General features: G+C 47.8%; 1 protein-coding gene across 3 annotated transcripts in view; it reads right to left on the reverse strand.

Moving 5' to 3' along the window:
• LOC119163963 (ras guanyl-releasing protein 3) overlaps positions 1-21691 on the reverse strand; it is a 182260-nt gene that overhangs the window by 155110 nt on the left and 5459 nt on the right. The window contains exon 1 of one of the 3 annotated variants that reach the window (XM_075870790.1): positions 844-1208. The exons of 1 other annotated variant lie outside the window; for it this stretch is intronic. The gene's annotated coding sequence lies outside the window, so the exon portion shown is untranslated. Of the gene's footprint in view, positions 1-843; positions 1971-21691 lie in introns of those variants that run through there. One more of the 3 variants, XM_037416052.2, reaches the window with a different exon arrangement.

Genomic DNA, 21691 nt, shown 5'->3' on the forward strand with positions numbered 1-21691 from the left:
TCCGAGCAAAGGAGTGTCATGTTATTATATTCCATCCTCTTTGAAATTCGTCCGCCGGGAATCCAACTTGAGTTGGGTGGCTACTTAGGCGAGTTGGCAAAGCTTCCTCTCAAGACAGCGCACACACACGATCACAACAGAATAAGGAAGGAAGCGACGACAAGAGCGTTGACTACGAACACAATTTTTTTACTCAAGCGACATTTACAGCGCAGCTCGCCCGTTCGTGAGTTTAGCGGCGCCTCCGTCGGTGGCGTACGCGACAGACAAAAAAAAAATGAGAAAAAGAAATACCTAGGATCGAGTGGAATTTGAACCCGGGCCCTCTGCGTTGAGGTCGAGAATTCGCAGAGCGACGCTAGTGCGCTTCAAACTCATCCGCGAAAAAGGCCCCATACAGGCGCGTCCAGCAAGTAAACGTGTATACTCTGTATAACATGGCGCGCCAGAAGAGCAGAATAAGCAGACCGCCACAAAATGCTAAATGCGCACAGAGTGTGCGGTTTCCCGCCCCCTGCACAGTGCTCACCCATAATGCATCATCACCGGTCACATGCAACATCAACGAGGTAATACCTCGTTCGTGCGCAGAAAGATCAATAGTCACTCAGTGGCTGCTGTCACACAAATTACGATTTATAACGTCGATACCTTGCGGAAAGCCAGAACTTCAAATACAGTTGGCCTTGCACCAACGCGAAGCTGCACTCGGAATTCGCATTAGGCAGCATCGTAATCACCGATTAATTTTTTTCAATTATTTTTTTCACGACGCTCCCAGCAGCAACATTGATCACGAAGATGTGGAAGCTTATCAAGAACACAGCTTCGTATTATACTTACGTCGTGGTCACGAAGTTTCACCTCGCACGAGACGAGATTCACGCAATCCAGCCGGTATTATCCGAACCACCGCCGAGCAGGGGAACGACCGGGCCACCACACACAGACAAAAATAACAAATCTCGGTGCACACAAAGCGGCCTATCGACACGGTCTCCGCACAGCGCGGCCGATGGCGACGAAAAACGCTGCTGCGAGGCGCGCACTCAAACATATGGCGACGGGGACGGCAGCTGCTGCGCTCGTCTCCGGCAGGCGACGACGCCGTATTCGTTCCGCTCACCTCGTGCGAGCGTCTACAAGCATCGCCGGGCCGACGCCGAAAGGGATCGCATCGTTGGCGCCACCGTTCCATGCATCACAACTCGGCGGCGGCGGCTCTCAATTAAATTAAGTCATACCCCCAGGTGTTGCTTTATACGCTATGGAACATTCGGTACACCAGGCGCCGCTCTCGCTTGGGCGCGATTTCGCCGGCTGAACATTTCGCTTCTTCCACACATGCCGCGGTGTTGTAGTGGTTATGGTACTGCTGATCTGCAGGTCGCGGGATCGAATCCCACATTACCGATGAAGGCGAAAAGGTCCGTGTACTTACATTTAGGAAAGAACCCAAGCCAACTCGCCCAACTGTCTCTACTAACCCCACATGGTCAAAATTTATGGATCGCTACCATACGGCGTCTCTCATAACCATATGGTGGTTATGCACACAGTTCTAATAACACTTGGTGGCAACCTATCACCGTGTCACGAGAAGAACTCGTTCTTTGTCGACTTTGTGCGAGCATAGTTTGCCATCGCGCATTAGAGCTCCGTCATTAAAACTGTACTCTTCGAAGATTAGAATTAGTGAGCGTTGGTTGCGCTGTTGACTATAGGTTCGTGGTTTTGAGCACATGCGTTGTATTTTTTTCAGTATATATCCTTTGTGCGCTGACACAAATAAATTCACTGGGTAGTGACATCCGGGTCGTCCTCGTATTCTTTTTGTGTTAATTAATGGTACGTGATGACATTTCACCAGAAATTGCCCAGACAACCGAATGCTATAACCGAGTTAACCTAATGAGTCAAACGGATAATTAAGGCAGGTAGAGCAAACACGCTGTTAATTGTGGTTTCGATATAAGTGGGCTAATTATGGCGTAAACGAAAGTGGACAGAAGTCACCATTTCAATCGGGGATATGAACCTACGAGTTTCAAGTAAACGAAATAAATGATATTTTAAGGAATCGTTTTCCATTGCTAGCTACAATATTCGAAGTCATGGCTACTAACGGCACTGACCAACACTCGCAGGTTTAAATGCACATATACACCCCGTAAAGTGGACGGGGGCATGACCACCGCAGTATACCAGTTTGGTCACCCTTAGAAAAATAAAGGTCACCATATTCACAACCTAAATACTAATTGTTTATTTGTCGCAATAAGCACTAACCTCTTAGCAAGAGAAGATAGCACACTTTATATGGTGTTCAAACGAGGAAAACAAAACTCCCCCAGAAACCCTGCAAGAACGCCGCAAACAAGGGTGTTAGTGAAAACATCCTATTGAAGGGCGTTTCATTATTACCTTGACGATGCACGCTGGAACACGAGCCAAAAACTCCCTAAAAGGCTAAACCGTGTTTACAGTGTAAAGGAAGAAAATTTATATTGAGGTTGCTCCTTTACAGGAGTAAACTAACTTGCCAAATCAATTGCACCATTTCAGGAGTAACTGCGAAGGAGGAACCGCGCTCTCGCGGTTACTCCTCAAGGGAGTAACAGTTAGCAAAAGAAAAATAAGATGCACAATCGATATGTAAATATCACATAAGAAATACATTTCGAAATGTTTGCAGCAAACTCACGGGATTCGAACTCACGACCACTCAGTCAGCATGCGCGTACACTGCGCCGTCTTAATAAAAACATACTTGTGTAAGCACCGATTGGTCGTTCGCACACGGCATGAACACTGCTACAACAAAGAGGAAAGTGCCTCTCCTTAATTGCCGTTGCATCTGCAATTTATTGCGCGCATTCCGTTTTTAGTAGGATCACAGAGCCCTTTTCAGGGGTATAACTGCGCAGTTCCTCTAAAAAACGTTTTAGAGTGTAAAATGCAGGTTAGTGAATTTTGCCATCCATAGTCAGTGAATAGATCTGACTTAAATGGTCAGCTCATTAATATTCTCCTAGTAATCGCGCTATAGCAACTTAAAAACCGTTTCAGCTTTACAGTCAATTAAATATCCGGCAGTGTAGATCACTTAGTAGTTGCCCAGTTAAAAACACCTAGCACACTTACCCGGTTAGTAACAGCAACAGTTACAAGCTTTACCAAGGCTGCTGCATAATAAATGGATGCCGCGAAGGTAGTGAAATGCTCTCGAAACAAGTAAATGCACACGTTTACTAACTGTTTACTAACTTTTTTCCAAGAGTGTAAGCATTGGACACGTTATGCGAAGGTGACAGCTTCGGTCCCTGTTAACGGCAAGTTGTGTTTTCGTCTACATTAAAATCCCCACAAATAAACGTCCCCTGTACTTTCCTTGGCAACATTTCTAGTTTTCATTCGCCTTCGAACAGGCACACATGGATGAATCAACCAAGCAGCAGCATTGTCATCCTCTCTCCCTCACTTTTTTTTTGTAGTTTTCGCAAGCTTCTCAGACCTTCCGATAAATTATTTCCCGGTATTTTCTTCTTTAATACCGTGCCGCTTTTGCCATGTGCGGAGTCTAAAGTCATGCTCTAAATTTTGCACGCACCGCTGTAAGGTGGTGGTGGTACTGGTTAAAAGAAAAGGAAGAAGGCGCCTAAATTCTGCCGCCCGGTTAAAAGCACGGCGCAGCGCCTTCTCTCAGGTGCTGGACAGCACTACCACATAGCCGCTGTTCTGCTTCTCTCCTCACCCTGAAGAGCGCATCATACGTGCCCAGTGTTTCGACCGGCAAATGTGGTTCGCGGAGAGACTTTCTCCGCTCAAACTACGCGACAGAGATGGCGCGCGAGTCGCAAATTGGCCATTGCACGTCGCGCTTGCTTTCTTCTTTCATTTTTTTTTTTTTTATGGCGATCGCCACCGTATTATGGCTCCAGCCGGTTTATGTCTCGCGAACGGGGCCGGGCGAAAACGGTGATACGATAATGACACAGGGGAAATTGGCCGCTCCTATAGCTTTTCGGTGATCGGAGATATCGGCGATTGGCCTCGTAACGAGCATTGCGCAGGGGAGAGGGGCCACATGAGAGGCGCTAAGTCTGACGAATTGGTCTACATTGACTTAACAGGGATTCAACACACATTGTCTTAACTGGGACTTGACATAACTTAGCAGAGACTTCAGATACATTGACTTGACAGAAACTTAACATGACTTAACAGAGAAAGATGGCGCGGCGATTAGCCTTCGTCGCTCGTGCATGGAACCTCTGTGCACGCCTATGCTAAGCGTGCACGAACCTAAGGCCGCATAAATTATAATGCTGTATGCAGAATCAAAAAAACTCACATGGCACGCAAGGCAGATATTAAATAATATCACATGATCATACGAGAATATGTATAATTCATAAATGTGTATACGAGATTATTAGGTTGATGATTGATTTGTGAGGTTTAACGTCCCAAAACCACTATTTGATTATGAGAGACGCCGTAGTGGAGGGCTCCGGAAATTTTGACCACCTGGGGTTCTTTAACGTGCACCCAAATCTGAGTACACGGGCCTACAACATTTCCGCCTCTATCGGAAATGCAGCCGCCACAGCCTATTATTAGGTACGAGGCAGATGTGCCATATGAGAATTTTTTCGATAGTACTTCACATAAAGTTGCTTTGATGAGCGGTTCGCTTATTATTGCGTCCGCATCCATGTCATCCGCGCAATAGTGGAGAGAACCAGGCGCTGATAGTTGAGCTTCGAGCAGCAGGAGAAGACACCAGGTTGAACGTCACGAGTGTCGCCGAGATGTCACAGTGACATCGTCATCATCATCAGCCTGACTACGCCCGCTGCAAGACAAAGGCTTTTCTCGTGTTCCGCCAGTCAACTCGTTCCTGTGCTTGCTGCTGCCACGTTATACCCGCAAACTTCCTAACCTCATCTGCCCACCCAACTTTCTGCCTCCCCTTCACCCACTAGCCTTGTCTTAGAAAGCAGTCTGTGATCACTAATGACCAGCAGTTATCTCGCCTTCGCGCTACGTGCCCTGCCGATGACCGTGTCTTCTTAATGTCGACTGCGATGTCCTTAAGACCCGTTTGTCAGAGTAAACCAGAGTGCAAATCGGCGCAATGTGCACGAGGGAAAACCGGGAGCACGAGGTTTGCGCATTGCTAAGCGCATTGCGAAAAGAAACGCATGCACAAGAACACATCAACCGGCATTGCGCAATCGGAGAAGGATGTAAAGTTGTGCGGCTTGTTAGAAAGGATGCGACAATGCGTTGAAGCCGCTCTAAAATCCCAACATCCAGCACGAAAGTGGGACACAGCTGCATGCCGTTGCAAAGAGATACACAAAACATATCATAAGCGGGATATTTCACCCAGGTGGTCGAAATAATAACAAAAAAAGTTTCAAGCGCTTCCAGCGAGGTATCTAGCGCACGATGCTCGACTTCCAAAACAACAGCGCTGTCAAGCAGTCACTTCTTATCGCTACCGGGCCTTATCCTGCTCAGATTCCTTTATCGTGATTGGCTTCATTGCGCAAGTTATAGAAGGGAGCCAATCATTGTTGAGCAACTTGATCAACGTAGGGTTTAATCGCTACCAGCAGTGTACCATGTGCCACCGCTACGTCACTTGAGCTTAGCACCGATGCTTCCTTCTACACTTCTTTCCGGAGCACGTACCTCCGATGGCGAGGCTATTAGGCGAGTTATCACGGTATGCGATAGATAACCCATCCTCGGCGCCGAGTGTCGGTGCTGAAATCACTGCGCGAACTGGTGATTATGACTGTCACCATAAGAGACGACATCCGCGATGAAATGCCCTCTACTAGAAACGCTGCTAATCGCGTCCTACAATCTCGCAGGCGGCGGGTATGAGACGGCTGCCGACAACCGTCGGTCGAGACGGTGGGGAACAGAGCCCCGGGCCTTCCCCAGACGCCGTCTTGTGTCGATACCCTGTGCCCGAAGGCGGAGCTATCCGATAAACGCCGGATCGCGCGGCGGCACCCGAGCCCGCGCTGCTCGTGAAGTGCGGTAGGGGCAGCTCACCTGGACGCATGGTCGTCGTCGTGCGAATAGCGAAATCCTGTGGGCGACGTTCTTCTTGTCTTGTGCAGACCGCGAGCAGTTGGCTCGGTGGTGATGATGGCGGCCGCCGTTGCACGTCGCGAAATCCGGGAACGGAGGGGAGGAGGGCCCGCCTAGGGCGAAGGAATCGGGCGCTTTGTCGCCATGGAAACGGAGCACTCGCCTTCCCGCTCTCCTAGTGTTCGCGCTCTTCGAAGAGGAACCCGGGACCGCGGCCCGGCGGCTCGCTCATCGTTTTACTTTGCTGCTGTCGTGTTGCGTGTCGGTGCGCAAGCACGACGCGGTGCATTTGACGTGGAACATCTCGATCGTGTAAGATCGCGTCTCAGTCTGCGCCATGAACGTACACAAGTGCGCACAGCGAGTGTGACGTCATTGAACGCGTCACCTGTACCTGGCCCGTGCCGAAGAGGCTGCGAAGACGGCCTCAAAACGTGCGCATTTTGCGAATTCTGCCCAGCTCACTAATGTTACCTCAAGAGTAAATCTGCACAAAGGTCCATAGCTTCCACGTCTGAAATTTCGGGGTATGCTTCACATAAATGTCCTTCGCAGACTCTTGTGGGATGATGTGTGCATATGTATGAGCTTGACGTGCGGTTATATCACACTGTTCATTTCACATTCCAGTTTCAAGTAAAGCGCCAGTTCTGTTGCACGTGGTTCGTCTTCGTCGTTCCCGCTTTTCAGGTTTCCTCTAACGATGGAGAGAGACGGAACGCAACTGTATTGTCTTTAAGGAGGCAGGTGATCCGCCACGCTTCACTTGGTGGCCACCTCCTTTGCCAGGCTGGTGGAGCTCAAGACCGCCTCTATGCACGCTTCTTGCGAGATGGACCACCTCGCACAAATCAAAATATTGTTACCATGCCTTGACTACACTTGCTCGAGGAGAAGGCGGGGTGGGTGCATAATGGGAGAAAGCTGTAGGCGTATAAAAGTTATTCTTCCTATATCAACGTTATCTGCCAAACCGCGCAATGACCTTTTCCGAATCTATGCATGTCACCTTATTAGACAATTGTCCCATGCGGTCGTCACTTTCGTTATTGACATCATCTTCGTAATCAATCAACGACTTCCAAATGATCAACCTCAAGGCTCAATAACCACTTTTTGTACTTATGCTGGCTGACTGTACTTAATGGAAATCGGTATCCTTTCTGTACAGAACAACTGCCTGCTAATGCAAGCCGGGTAAGATCAACTAGAGTTGACAAATGCTATCGATCTAACAAACTAGATAATCTGAAGGTTTTTTTTTTTTTCATCACTGAGTCCAATGCAGTCTCCGTAACCTAGATACTGATGCATACGACTCAGTGGTGGTGAAAACCTTCAGATACGTAAACGATTACGCGTTTTTCGTTGAAAACTGTCGGCGTGTATGTACTAGGATCGATGTTTTGAAGGTGTTCAAGGAGTTGTGGTCGGGGCTGAAGTTTACCTGTGAGGTTCCCAACAATGGTTGCATACAGGTTGCAAACATCACCGACTTCCGTTCGGGTATCTCTAAAATAGTAAAAAACGGTGTTTCGATGGCGCGTCTGGGAGCGTCTCTCAAAAAGTCGTGCTCACACCGCATGCATGAGAGTTTTGCACGGAAAATAGAGAGACTTCGGCAGTCTAAGTCACAACGCCAATTAGCTGTTCAAAGCGAAAGGGTCTTGCAAAAGATGAAGTTGGAAGCGCGGGGTGTATACGCCAAGTAAAACGGAAGGAATGGGCTACTTTCGTAAGCACTCCGTATGTTCACGGGGTTTACCAAAAGTCTAGGAAAATTGGTGAGAGGTTCGGATGTAGTGTTGTTCTTTCTGCTGCAGACAAGCTTGGCCAGACTTGTGCGGCTCTGGGTAAGAAGTTATCGGGACAGAGCAAGCGGGATCACGGGTGTGATATCAAGCACCGTGATAATTATGTGTCGGGCAGAGGGGTCGGTATGTGAATAATAAATAGTTGGATCATAAGGCTTCATTGAGAGCAACACCGTGTTCTAATCTTTCTTTGCATTGTAGGGAGTGCGGCTGAGCACCCTTGCTATCATAGACTAAGGTGCTCGCAAGATTAAACGGAAAGGTTGCACGATAAATTGAGGAAGAATATTTTGTTGAGAAATTGGGCGAGACATGCGTAGCCAGGCCCTCTATGACGTTGCATGCCGCTCAGATAGATTGTTTGAGCGCCTGCCACTAAAGGAATTTATTTTTTGCCACTATGACTCGTGACTTTGTTGATGTGTGTATATATGTGTGTGTCTTTCGAATAAATTTCGCGCTAAAAGCTGCCGTACGACCGATGATCACACCCAGATCTACTGTATGGTAAGCTGGCGTTTTACCACAGAGGTATACGAGATTAGTTGAAATTGCTTTGGACAAAAACACTATATGAGTTTCATGTATACTGGTTTCTCCAGCATAGAATATTACGCGGCAGAAGCGTAGAATCATGCCAGGCGACCCAAAAAGAGCCTACAAAAAAAACTTGTACAATGACAATTACAACACTAGTGCTGTTAACAAAATCAAAGCTTTTGGTGTCACTTTCGCAGAAACATTGTCATAGAATAAGCTAAAATTTTGATGTATAATCGATTATTTTACCAACGTTAAACTATTGCCGCATTGCATTGGGTAATATCTTCTGACAACTTGAAAAAAATATATGTGTATGCCAAAAGTGAACAATCCACGCAAATAGGCTATGTTCTGTACGCTAGTCATACTGCCCCCTATTTTGACGCTTTTAATATAGTTGAAGTTCAATTCTACGCATTTCATCTTCCCTGTACATATCATTTCGCCATAAGGACGGACGACACAGACTTCATCAGTTCGTTTCGCCTAACAAGGCTGTGTTCCAGTTCCAGACAGCATCATAGACAGTCTACGCTGAAAACATATATAGAAGACAGCATCGAGCCCGTGTTGTCCGATAAATGGAACGCGTCTGGATGGCGTCTAGGCAACGCGACATCACTTCGCGTCGAGAAGAGAAAGCTGAGATAGGCAAACGTAACTTATTTTTTTCAGCTTATTTCGTGTTCGAATCTATGAAAAATTGAACGTTACATTGAGCGCCTGAAAAAGCATCTGCTTGTGTGCAGACGACCGTTCCGGCGACATCCGAGGTATCAGAAAAAATTTGCTGAGCCGCCATCTTGTTTGGACAGCAAAGTAGCCTGTATCATCTTTGCTTACGATGCCGTCTTCTCGAAGCTGTCTACTTTGCCGGCTACATGAGAATCGGCATTGGACTTAAGATGGTCGCCGTCCACTTATATGTCTATTTAGCCGAACACACCCCAAGACGCCACTACAGACGACACGGTCAGGAACCATTCGGCTCCAACCCCTATGTCGAACAAACTATGAAAACCAGTCGGTCTCATTCCAACTATAGCTGGTTTTGGGACGTTAAACCCCACATATCAATCATTCCAACTATAGCTACATTCCTAAATAAATACGCTGAATATAGCATAGCCGTTGAGACGGCTTCAACACGCACATATTTCTCTCATTCGTGTCGTGCGATGATGAGACTTCGTTTCAGACTAGAATCTAGATGTGGTCATTTGCAGTATGTTATCATCAGCAGCAGCAGCCCGATAACGCTCACTGCAGGGCAAAGGCCCCTCCCATACTCAGCCAATCAACCCTGTCTTGTGCTTTCTGCTGCCACGTTATACCTGCGAACTTTTTAATCTGATCAGCCCACCTAACTTTCTGTCTTCCCCACACACGTTTGCCCTCTCTTGGAATCCAGTCAGTTACCCTTTATGGTACGGTATAAAAACTCCATTTAGGTCTGTCGGGGCGTGTACTAGCGCGAGTCTAGCGGTTATCCTGCCTTCATGCTACGTGCCCTGCCCGTGGCCGTTTCTTCTTGATGAATACGTGCGCCGCAGTAGAACATTCGCAAACTGACACCGATGACGGCAGACGAACCGCCTACAATTGATCACTAGTAATCGATATAGCTGCAATAAATAAAGAACCTTCCGTGCATCAAGGAACGCAATAAGATACTGCTTGTCCATTTCTATTTCATTCCTGGAAAAAAAAAAATAACCGCCGCAGACGTTACTATGGGGAAAGGCGCGAGTGGTTAAAAAATTCATTTTTCGCGTGCTCAAACTGGACAGGTCGTGCCATCCAGCGGTTCCCAGTTGAACCAAAACACGCCTGCCATCTCGGAGCCACTGGTAGGAAATCGATCAATGACCGTTGCTGCTGCTGTGGCTTCCGCTGCTTTCGTTCTCTTGCTACTAATGTCGGCGGCCGCACAGTAAAGCCGGGCAACGTTGCGCACGGCAACAGTGACGTGAGATGGCCCGCTTTTTAAGGCGGATAATTTGAAGTGCGCTAACGCGTTGCGAACCACCAAAACATGATTTTATTTCAAAATAAGCCCTTCGATTCTTGGCACTACGAGGTTTCTGGACCACTATTTCAACAATCAACGTCGACTTAATAGTTGCCTTTAGTGTCTTTTTAAATAGACAGTATAGTAGGCATATAGCAATATGTTATTTGTACGCTTAATCTATTGGCGCATGGCGTACTTCTTTCTTCTAAGTCTGCTTCTGGCTTCCTCAAATTCTTACCAAATATATCTAAGCTGTTTTCCTACAAATTATCTGTGGTATGCGTTGACAATACATTTCGCGCCTATAACGCTAATCATCCTGGTTCACATAAACCTAGACTCCTATATTTCGCATGCTAAAAAAAACTGCTCACTGCTTGAATACTCATTTCTACTTGGATTTGAATCGAACGGATATCTCGTTAATATAATTTACCCGTGATTGCAGTGCATTTTTGTTCTGTTGTACTTTGCCTTCGCAGTTTTTTGTTGTCTTATTTATCAACCTCTGACATACAGGTAACATTACTTTCACTTATGACGCGTTTTTCGTTCCTAACCCCCATGTTTTCTTCTTATTTCTTCTTATTAGTCACATCAATGCGTATCACTATGTATAACAATTCATAAAAAAGCAGACTCTTTCATGTTTTTTTACTAATCCCGCTATATTGTGCCCCTTCCTGTCATAATGCATTCGGTTCAAATGCGTTGTATTTTCTTGCATACTTGGCTCATTTCGCTGCTGGACTTTGTATGGGCCCGGAGATTTGTCAAGCCGCAGTACTGCGGTTTTTTTTTTGTTACCCCCGTATTTCTCAAAGAGAAATAAAAGTTGATTGATTGAATGATTGACGTTTTATATTACCCAGTACCACGGTTAAATACGCGTATCTTATGTTCCCATAATTTCGCCCTCGCCGGAATATTCAAAGCGCGGTCACGTGATTACATAACCTTTGAGCAAAAGTTCTTTCCAAAGATGACTCCCATGCAGTTTTTTGCAAGCTCAATACCTTATCAGTAGAATTATTATTATTATTATTATTATTATTATTATTATTATTATTATTATTATTATTATTATTATTATTATTATTACACCACGACACGGTTATGAGAAACGCCGCAGTGGAGGGCTCTCAATATTTCGCCCATCTGGAGCTCTTTAACGTGCACCAATAGCGCACAGAACACGAGTTGCGTGCTTATGTGAGACTAGAAATGACGCGTCACACTGATGATGTCCCGTTGAAAGATTGAAATTTTCGGAGCGGACAAAAACACAACACGAGCACGTGTGCATCCACGTGCCGATGACGCAACGGAAAAACACGACGCATGGCTCCCGATTGGTCGGCTCACCCTTCCTACGAGAGCGCGAGTCCTGCTAACGTCGCAATAGGTGGCGATATCGATTTGTGCTCCCGGGCAACGTCGGCGCTTTGCTATTTCTAACTCCGGGAGCTAAAAATAGCAGCACCGTCGCGAGAGGTTATTTCGGTGTCGTAACAAGCGTGGCCGCGGCGGCATCGTCAGCCAGACGGCGCTGTAGGCACACGATTGGCCACTGCGATGTGTCGCGTCGCCGACCGACGCGGGCAGCCGACCAGAAACTCGGCACCTGTACGCCTACGTGTTCAGGCTTCAATGTGCGCTGCTGTGCGCGGCAGACTACTGGGGGCACACAGCACGCCGTTTCGGTGCCCTATGATCGAGGTATACCATCTTGAAATATTTGCGCAGGCACACGGAGGCACAGAAGAGAGAGAGAGAAAAAACTTCGCTCTTTTCTGATGTTCAGTGAACATGTGATCATAAGTTGCGCAGTTAAAATGTTTTTTGGTCAAATTGCAGAGATCAAGTGAACATTTTCGAAAAATAAACCAGTTGTTAGATTGCGCCCGTTTTTGTGTTTCTTCTGTGCCTGCACAAATATTTTATTATAAACTTGTTACAACTAGGCCGAATCGCAGTTCAGCTTTCAAAGTATACCGTATTCAATGGCACCCAGTCGGCCCACGTTCGAACGCACATATATACCCCATAAAGTGGATTGAGGGACGACCGTCGCCTTAATTGGCTCAGGATAGCACGCGTTATTCGAAGATCGCAGCTTCGATCCCTGGCGGTGGCAAGCTATCTTTACGTCCACTTTTCTTTGTTCACATTATAATTATATCTAATAACATCTCTTATACTTAAGATACTAATAACAACATAACAAAATAACGTCGGGCTATGTAAAGTTGCCTCGTTTTATTGTTTGAAACAATTAATTTCAAACACGGCACTAATTGAAAGAATTGCATGCAGACGTGTAATTGATTTTCGTAGATGTCACGTAACTAGCAGAAAACAAAAACAGATTCGTGTGCGGTGACATTTTACCACGTTTTTATTTTTTGCTTTTTTTTCGTTTACTTGTTTTTTGCCCCAACCAAAATAATCGGCTATAGATAAATACGTCGCGTCGTATCAGCGCAGTGTCGGGTGGACAGACAACGCGTTCAAACAGAAAGACGCCGGAAACACGGCGCTTGTCGTTTCCGCGATGATACAAACACGCCATGTTTGAAAACACATCGTTGCAGCTATGCGACCAATGGGTCCGGGCGTGCAATTTTCTTACAAGAATTAGCCAAGAGAGTACATCCTTCACAAATTTTTGTATTGTCTTTAACGACGAGGCTGATACCCGAGGTTTAACATCCCAAGAACCACAATGATTATAAGAGACGCTGTGGTGGAAGGCTCCGGAAACTTGGACCATCTGGTGTTCCGAACCGTACGCTGACATCGCACAAAACACAGGCTTGTGCGTTTCTCCTGATTACAAACCCGCAATTTTCGGGTCAGCAGCTGAACCCCTGAACCACCGCGGAGGACCGCGGGCCTTGCCATTTCTTGGGCGTGTTGGTAAACGGAATTCGAAAACATGTCGAACACGAACATGAAAAGACGTAAGGGAGACAACACAATGCGCTAGCTTCAAAGTCAGCGCATTACGCTGGCGCATCTCTTACGTCCCTGTCTGTTAGCACTCAATATGTTTTCTAAATCTTTTAAAGCCGGGCGTAACGTCCCTTCTGAATCCGGAAACTATCGCCGTCAGGAACCAGCACGCGCTCTCGTCGTCCCCCTCTACTTTTTTTTACTCACAAAACACGTGCGCCGATTTGTCCAAAGGTAATGCGATAACCCCCATGGGCGAGAGAACAAGTACAGAGAAAAGAGAGAGGGAGGGGGGAAGAAAAGAAACAGGCTACATCTTAGGCTTTTCTTTCAGACATCTCATACACACACGGGAATTGGCAGATACATGTACTTTAAACAGTAAGACCAATATGTGAATGTAAATATCCCATACAAGATAGGCCCATGCCACGCCAGGAGGACCCAGTACGTGAATTCGTTTTACAGCAAAAGCCGTTATGAGATCAGAACACAGGTCACGTACGGCGCCGCTGCCGCCGCCGGTGTCCGTAACCAATATCGCGAGAAATAAAAAAAAACACTCAGTTTTTTTTTTCTTATTCGAAGCCAGGTTCATTGCGTGCTAGCCGAGTATTCTAGCACTGAGCCACGCCGGCGCTTTAAGCTCATTTCAAAACTGGCCTTAGGCAGGCTTGATGTCGGGAAAGGAACACCAAAAAAAAAACAACCAGACGTCACACTATGCGAATTGCGTAAATAGTGGGTCGTCCAATGATCCAAACCATTACAAAAGCTTGTTTTTGATCACCCATTGGTTCGTATACCCACTTCAGGCACAATTCTTCATCGTCGTCAGTCACTGCATAAAAACATTGCGCAATATTCCTCGCAAGTGTGTAGCGGATACCAACCAACCTTCTCTCCGAAGAATGATGAAGGATATCCAAGTGAATGCCAGCTTACTGCACAAAAAGTACGATTACGTATGCAGACACCCAGCTGTCCGTCATGAAGTCCGTGGTGCGGACACGAGACAGCCGACATGGCGTATATACTTTGGGAGTGCGGTGTTCGACTGATTGGCTTGTGGGGTTTAACGTCCCAAAACCATCATATTGACGCAAAGTGAACGCAGTATTCAAACTACGCGCGCTAGTTCATGCGCCCCCCCAAGAGATCAGCGGCTTTATGATCAAACAAGAAAAGGCCGTGACGGCGCGCGCTTCCTCAGCACGGGATTTTGATGAAGAAGAAGTGGACCACCACTCGAGCGTTTTTCTCTCTCGGAGATTGATCCCTTTTTGCTGATCGCCTGTTACAGACGCCGCTACTTTTCGGGCACAAGTTCGCCCCAATAAACAGTTATTCGTACACCATTTGGATTGTACGTAACAATTCTGGTGGAGGTGCGGGGTAATGATCCCAAACCCAGTTGGACTTCGAGGAAGCAGCCCGGAACCACGAGCAGTCCAACCAACTGAGCTCACGCCAGTTCATCAGCGCTCCAGCCGTCGTCTACGTGGTGAGCCGCCGGAATTTCCCCTGCCACTAGAGCCCAGAGTGTCTCCAGCTGCCTCCGGTGAGAGTACCGAAATGTCGTCTCCAACCGCTGCCGCACACGCCGTTTCGTCTCCAGTCGCTGCCACGCACGTCGTTGTCGATGAGCCACGGACGCCGGACCCTTTTCATGGCGATCCTCATGAAGACGCCGAAGATTGGCTGGAGGGTTTTGAGCGCGTCGCCAACTGCAACGGATGGCCCGAAGAACGGAAGCTCCGCCGAGTTTATTTCGCATTGCAGGACAGCGCACGAACGTGGTTTGAAAACCATGAAGGTACCATTCAATCGTGGGACGATTTCCGACGGGAGCTACTAGCCACATACCCGAGTACAGACCGCAAGGAAAGAGCTGAAGCTGCCTTGCAGGCAAGAAACCAGCGCAACAATGAAAGCGTCGCAATGTATGTGGAAGACATGTGCCGGTTATTCCGCCGGTCTGATCAAAATATGAGCGAGGACAAGAAACTTCGGCACCTGATGCGTGGGGTGAAGCAGGAGATTTTTGCCGGTTTGCTCCGATGTCCCCCACGGAACGTCACTGAATTTCGCACCGAGGCGACAGCGGTTGAAAAGACTCTGCAACAGCGAGCGAGGCACTACAATCGAGATGTTAACGTCGCATCCGTAGACGCGGTGTCAGCAGTCTTCGGGAATGGCATCGACGTATTACGAGAGCTCATTCGATCGGTGGTTCGAGAAGAGCTCCAGAAGCTAAACGGCAACCCCTCAATGGTCTCGTTTTTAGGGGAAGTTGTTCGGGAGGAGGTGAGACAGGCAGTCCGTGAGCAGCAGCCACAAGCCCAGCCTGTTCAAGCGTCAGTTCCGATGCAGCCCGCAGTCTCGTACGCCGAGGTACTGAGAAACACCCCTGTACCTCATTTCGTCGCCCCTGGACCTCCTTTCGCCGCCCCTGGACCTTATTTCGCCGCAGCAAGCACGCATCTGCCGAAACCTCGATTTACGCCGTCCCCAGCCGAGACTAGGATCCGAAAAGCTGATATATGGCGCACTCCTGATCGAATTCCGCTTTGTTATCACTGCGGCGAAGCTGGCCATCTTTACCGGATGTGTGCATATCGCCGAGCTGGACTTCGGGGTTTTCCCGTAAACGCTGCCTGTCCACGGAAGGGGGAGCAACCTTTTGAAATCGAGGAGTACTTGTCAACGCGTCAAGGGGCTCACTCCTCGCAGCAGCATCAGTCTCGGTCGACAGCGCCACTGAGGTATCGGTCACCAAGTCCGCGCCCATCTTCAAACTCTCCGAGGCGACTTCCCCAAAGCCCGCTTCGGGAAAACTAGAATCGGCGACCTGGGGAGGTAAGGCCGCTGCCGACGCAAGAAAACAACCTCCAGTGCCGATTTCAAAATGTGATGACGGACACGAGACTACGTGCGGAAATGGTAACGTCGCTTCTGATTTGTCGGTAATTATAGACGGCTACGAAACGAATGCTTTAGTAGACACAGGCGCAGACTATTCCGTCATGAGCAGGGGACTTGCCAGAACGCTGAAAAAAGTGCTGACCCCTTGGATAGGACCACAAGTGCGAACCGCCGGAGGACACCTTATCGATCCGGCAGGCATGTGTACTTCTAGAGTTGGGATACGCGGCTTCACCTACGTCGCCAGCTTCATTGTCCTGTCGGAGTGTTCAAGAGATGTAATTATCGGAATGGACTTTTTGCAGGCCAATGTCGCAGTGATAAACTTGCAGAAAACGTGCGTCTCGTTCTCGACGAAACACGCCATCGCGACTTTCGAGAGTGAAAAACGATTCGATGCGCTCCAGATTGCAGGTGATGATGTAACAGTACCTGCAAGATCCATCATCGTTGTCACCGTAAAAAGCAATGTGTACAACGACTATGAAGGAATGGCAGAAAGCAATACTGGGCTATTACTCGAGAAAGGGATCTGTGCAGCAAGAGGTATTGTACGACTGCGTGATGGGTGTACGAGTGTCTTCCTGACAAATTTCCGAAATGAGGTGCAGCACCTTGCGAAGGGTACTGTGGTTGGTCACTTGCATGATTACATTCCGATTACGGATTTGAATTCTTCCGAGACTGCACCACTGCACCCTGACGGTATAGATTCCATACTCGCATCTATCCACATCGAAGCAGCCCTATCACCGAACCAGAAACAAAAAATCGAGAGCCTTATACGGGAGTACGCCTCATGTTTTTCCACGTCGTCGAAAGTGCAAAGAACATCTATCATCAAACACCGCATCATAGTCGATCAATCTGTTAGACCTATTTGCCAGCACCCGTACCGAGTGTCACCAAAAGAGAGAGAAGTCATCAGAGGCCAAGTTGAAGAAATGCTCAGGGACGACGTAATTCAACCGTCGGCCAGCCCATGGGCCTCACCTGTAGTACTGGTAAAGAAAAAGGACCAGACCTTGCGCTTCTGCGTTGACTACCGAAAATTGAACGGCGTCACAAAGCGGGATGTCTATCCCCTTCCAAGGATCGATGACACGCTTGACAGACTACGAGACGCAAAATTCTTTTCCTCTCTAGACCTCAAGAGCGGATACTGGCAGATAGAGGTGGACGAACGAGATCGCGAGAAAACTGCTTTCGTGACCCCAGATGGGTTATACGAGTTCAAGGTACTCCCATTTGGCCTGTGTTCCGCACCCGCCACATTTCAGCGGATGATGGATACTGTGCTGTCCAGGTTAAAATGGCAGTCCTGCCTTGTTTATCTCGATGACGTCGTGATCTTTTCGGCCACCTTCGATCAGCATGTGGAACGACTACGAACTGTGCTCGAAGCGATTAGTTCAGCAGGGCTGACGATAAAACCCCAAAAGTGCCATTTTGGTTTTAATGAACTGCTTTTCCTCGGTCATGTGGTTAGCTCTGAAGGCATTCGACCTGACCCCGAAAAGACAGCAGCTGTAGAAAAGTTTCCTAGGCCGACAGATAAAAGGGCTGTGAGACGATTCTTAGGACTTTGTGCCTATTACAGAAGATTCGTTAAAGATTTTTCGAAGATTGCGGAGCCACTAACCCGACTGACGAAAGAAGACATGCCTTTCACCTGGACAAGCGAGCAAGAAGAGGCGTTCAATGAGCTACGACAGCGACTCCTACACCACCCTGTCCTGGCACATTTCCACGAAGAAGCCGAAACAGAGATTCACACGGACGCAAGCAATTTGGGACTAGGCGCCGTCCTTGTGCAGCTGCAAAACGGAGAGGAAAGAGTGGTCGCATATGCTAGTCGCACTCTTTCGAGAGCTGAAATAAATTATTCGGCGACGGAAAAAGAATGTCTGGCGGTAATATGGGCCATACAGAAATTCCGACCGTACTTATATGGTAGACCATTTCGAGCAGTGAGCGACCATCACTCGTTGTGCTGGCTCGCAGGCCTAAAGGACCCTTCTGGGCGACTTGCTAGATGGAGCCTCAGGTTGCAAGAATACGACATAACAGTCGTATACAAGTCGGGTCGCAAGCACAGCGATGCTGATTGCCTATCACGCGCACCAATGGAATCTGCACCTGGGGAAGATGGAGACGACTTTCCGTTTCTTGGGGCCGTGAGCACCGCAGACATGACTGAATATCAGCGATCTGACGCGGAGTTGCTTAAACTGATCAAGCATCTGGAAGGGCAATCCGTTCGTGTTCCTCGAGTTTTCGTCCGGGGATTGTCCTCGTACCTCATGAGAAACAACGTTTTATACAAAAGAAACTTCGAGCACAGCAAGGAGAAATTCCTACTCGTCGTTCCTTCGGCCTTGCGACCCGAAATCCTGGAAGCCTGCCACGATGACCCAGCAGCAGGACACCTCGGAGTGAGTAGAACATTGGCTCGCATCCGCACAAAATACTACTGGCCAAAGTTACTGGATGCTGTACAGCATTATGTAAGGACATGTAGAGATTGCCAGAGACGCAAAACGCCTCCATTGAAACCTGCAGGATTTCTCCAACCAATTGAACCACCTGAGTCTCCGTTCGAACAAGTAGGAATGGATCTACTTGGTCCATTTCCCACGTCATCAATGGGCAACCGATGGATAGTAGTGGCGACAGACTACTTAACCCGGTATGCCGAGACAGCCTCTCTCACCAGGGGCACGGCTGTAGAAGTAGCTGAATTTTTCGTCACTAACATTGTACTACGGCATGGTGCCCCAAAGGTGGTTATCACGGATCGAGGAACTGCATTCACAGCCAATCTGACGCAGTCCATTATGAAACTTACCCACACAAGTCATAGGAAAACAACGGCTTACCACCCCCAAACTAATGGGCTAACCGAGCGACTCAACAGAACTCTAACCGATATGTTGTCCATTTACGTTGACTTGGAGCACCGTGCGTGGGACAAGATACTGCCGTACGTCACTTTCGCTTACAATACTGCTGTGCAGGAGACTACTAAAGTGACGCCATTCCAGCTAGTCTATGGTCGAGTAGTTACCACACCATTAGATGCAATGCTGCCTGTAGGCGACAATACAGAGCACAAGCCTGACACCAGCGAATTCATTGAGCGAGCCGAAGAAGCACGACAGTTGGCGCGACATCGCATAAAACAACAACAACGCGTGGATGCAAACCGTTACAACCTTCGTCGGAGAGGAGTCGACTACGCACCAGGCGACCTAGTTTGGATTTGGACTCCAGTGCGGACGCCTGGCCTTTCCGAAAAGCTCATGCGCCGCTATTTCGGCCCTTACCGAGTCCTTCGTCGCGTCAGCTCCTTGAACTACGAGGTGTCACCGGAAGGACAAGTGAGCTCATCAAGATGCCGAAGGAGCACAGAAATTGTGCATGTAGTCAGAATGAAGCCATACTATGACAGGCAATGAACATCGAATTATACACACCCGATTATGAGGAATACCTATTTCTCCATTGGAAATCACGCATTCAGACCATCTCAGCAACACTGCTTTTACGCATCGGGACGATGCGTTTTCGGAGGAGGGATAATGACGCAAAGTGAACGCAGTATTCAAACTACGCGCGCTAGTTCATGCGCCCCCCCAAGAGATCAGCGGCTTTATGATCAAACAAGAAAAGGCCGTGACGGCGCGCGCTTCCTCAGCACGGGATTTTGATGAAGAAGAAGTGGACCACCACTCGAGCGTTTTTCTCTCTCGGAGCGTTTTTCTCTCTCGTTTTTCTCTCTTCCGTTGCGTTCCTTGTTCGTGCCTGCGGCTGCGTTCCTTGTTCCATCCTCAGGGTTGCGGTCAAGTAGCCGGCGGTTACTTTTATTTTATTTTATTAGATCTACCTCTTGTTCCGCAACTGTTTTAGTGCATTGATAAGTGTAACTTCTTATTTCATGTCTGTTTCTTCTCCGGGCCAGAGGCCTGCCCTCTGGTCAGCCTCTGTTCCCCCTCAAGATCTTCCTCTGGAGTTGTTTCTCCGCAATGGAACCCGTAGCGTTCCTGTCGCTTTGGTGCCGACCACCGGTGGGTTCATCCGCATGAAAAACCCCAAGATAATCCAAACGGAACTTCGTGCGATCACTCCCCACTCTCTACTGATAACAGAGGTTCGTCAGTTTGGACGCGGGGGGATACTATGCTGCTCACCAGACAAGGCCTGCATCCAAGACCTTCTGAAGTGCACTACTTTTGCATCACATCCGGTGAGCTCTTTTATCCCACCTCATCTAGCTTGCTGCAAAGGATTGGTTCGGGGGGTAGACGCAAGTCTAAGCCCAGCAGAAGTCTTGGACATCTTTGCCCCAGCAGGTGTTATTTCTGTTTACCGCTGTACCAAACAGGAAAACCAACAGAAAGTTCCCACTGAAACTGCAATTGCCACATTCGCTGGAACAGATCGCCCTTCGGAGATCAAGGCATGGCCGCTTATTTATAAGGTCGAAGCTTTGGCTCCCCGTCCGCTGCAATGTGCTAAATGTTGGCGCTTTGGACACAGTACTAAAGGTTGCCGATCGGAGACTCGATGCCGCATATGCGGAGCCATATACGGGGCTGGTCATAGTACTGCTGAGTGTCAATCAGACAATAAGACATGCTGTTTGTGCAAGGCAAATCACGCTGCAGACGATCCTAACTGCCCTGCAAGATCAAAGGAACTTCAGGTGATTGAAATCATTGAAAGGAGACGATGCTCTCGTAGAGAAGCAATTGCAGAAATTCAAAGCAGAAGTCAGGGTTATGCCGGTATAGCAGCTCGTTCACCTCTTTCTATGGATGTATCACTTTCTCAGTCCATTTCTGCTATGGTAGAAAAGGCCGTAGAAAAAGTATTAGAAAAATTTTTACTCAATCTGTCCGACTCACTCAATAGTATTATGGATTCACAGATGTCGGGTACATCTGATCGAATAACTAAGCGTATCCAACCTCCTAGTGCCTTAATTAGTAAACCTGCCGAACATCAGTCAGATGTCTCTATCGATAATGAGGCAATGCTTTCCAGTCCTAACACAACTGAGCAGGAAGGTATATCTGATTCAGAATCAATAATTAATCGAGATGTAGATATGGATGCTCGCCTTTTGAAACGCACCAGATCACCCACTAGCAAACTTAATAATTCTTCTCATCCGAAAACAAAAAAGAGTGTGAAGGAACCTAGGACTAAAGCGGACTTCTTAAAAGATAGTATCTTAGATCAAGCAGTTGCTACTGCTTGCTTATCATCATAGGGTACCTTAGAGTACTTCAGTGGAACTGCCGTTCAATTCTCTCTGCAACTA

This window comes from Rhipicephalus microplus, chromosome 8 (genome assembly GCF_043290135.1).
Source record: "Rhipicephalus microplus isolate Deutch F79 chromosome 8, USDA_Rmic, whole genome shotgun sequence".
NCBI classification, from domain to species: Eukaryota; Metazoa; Arthropoda; class Arachnida; order Ixodida; family Ixodidae; genus Rhipicephalus; species Rhipicephalus microplus.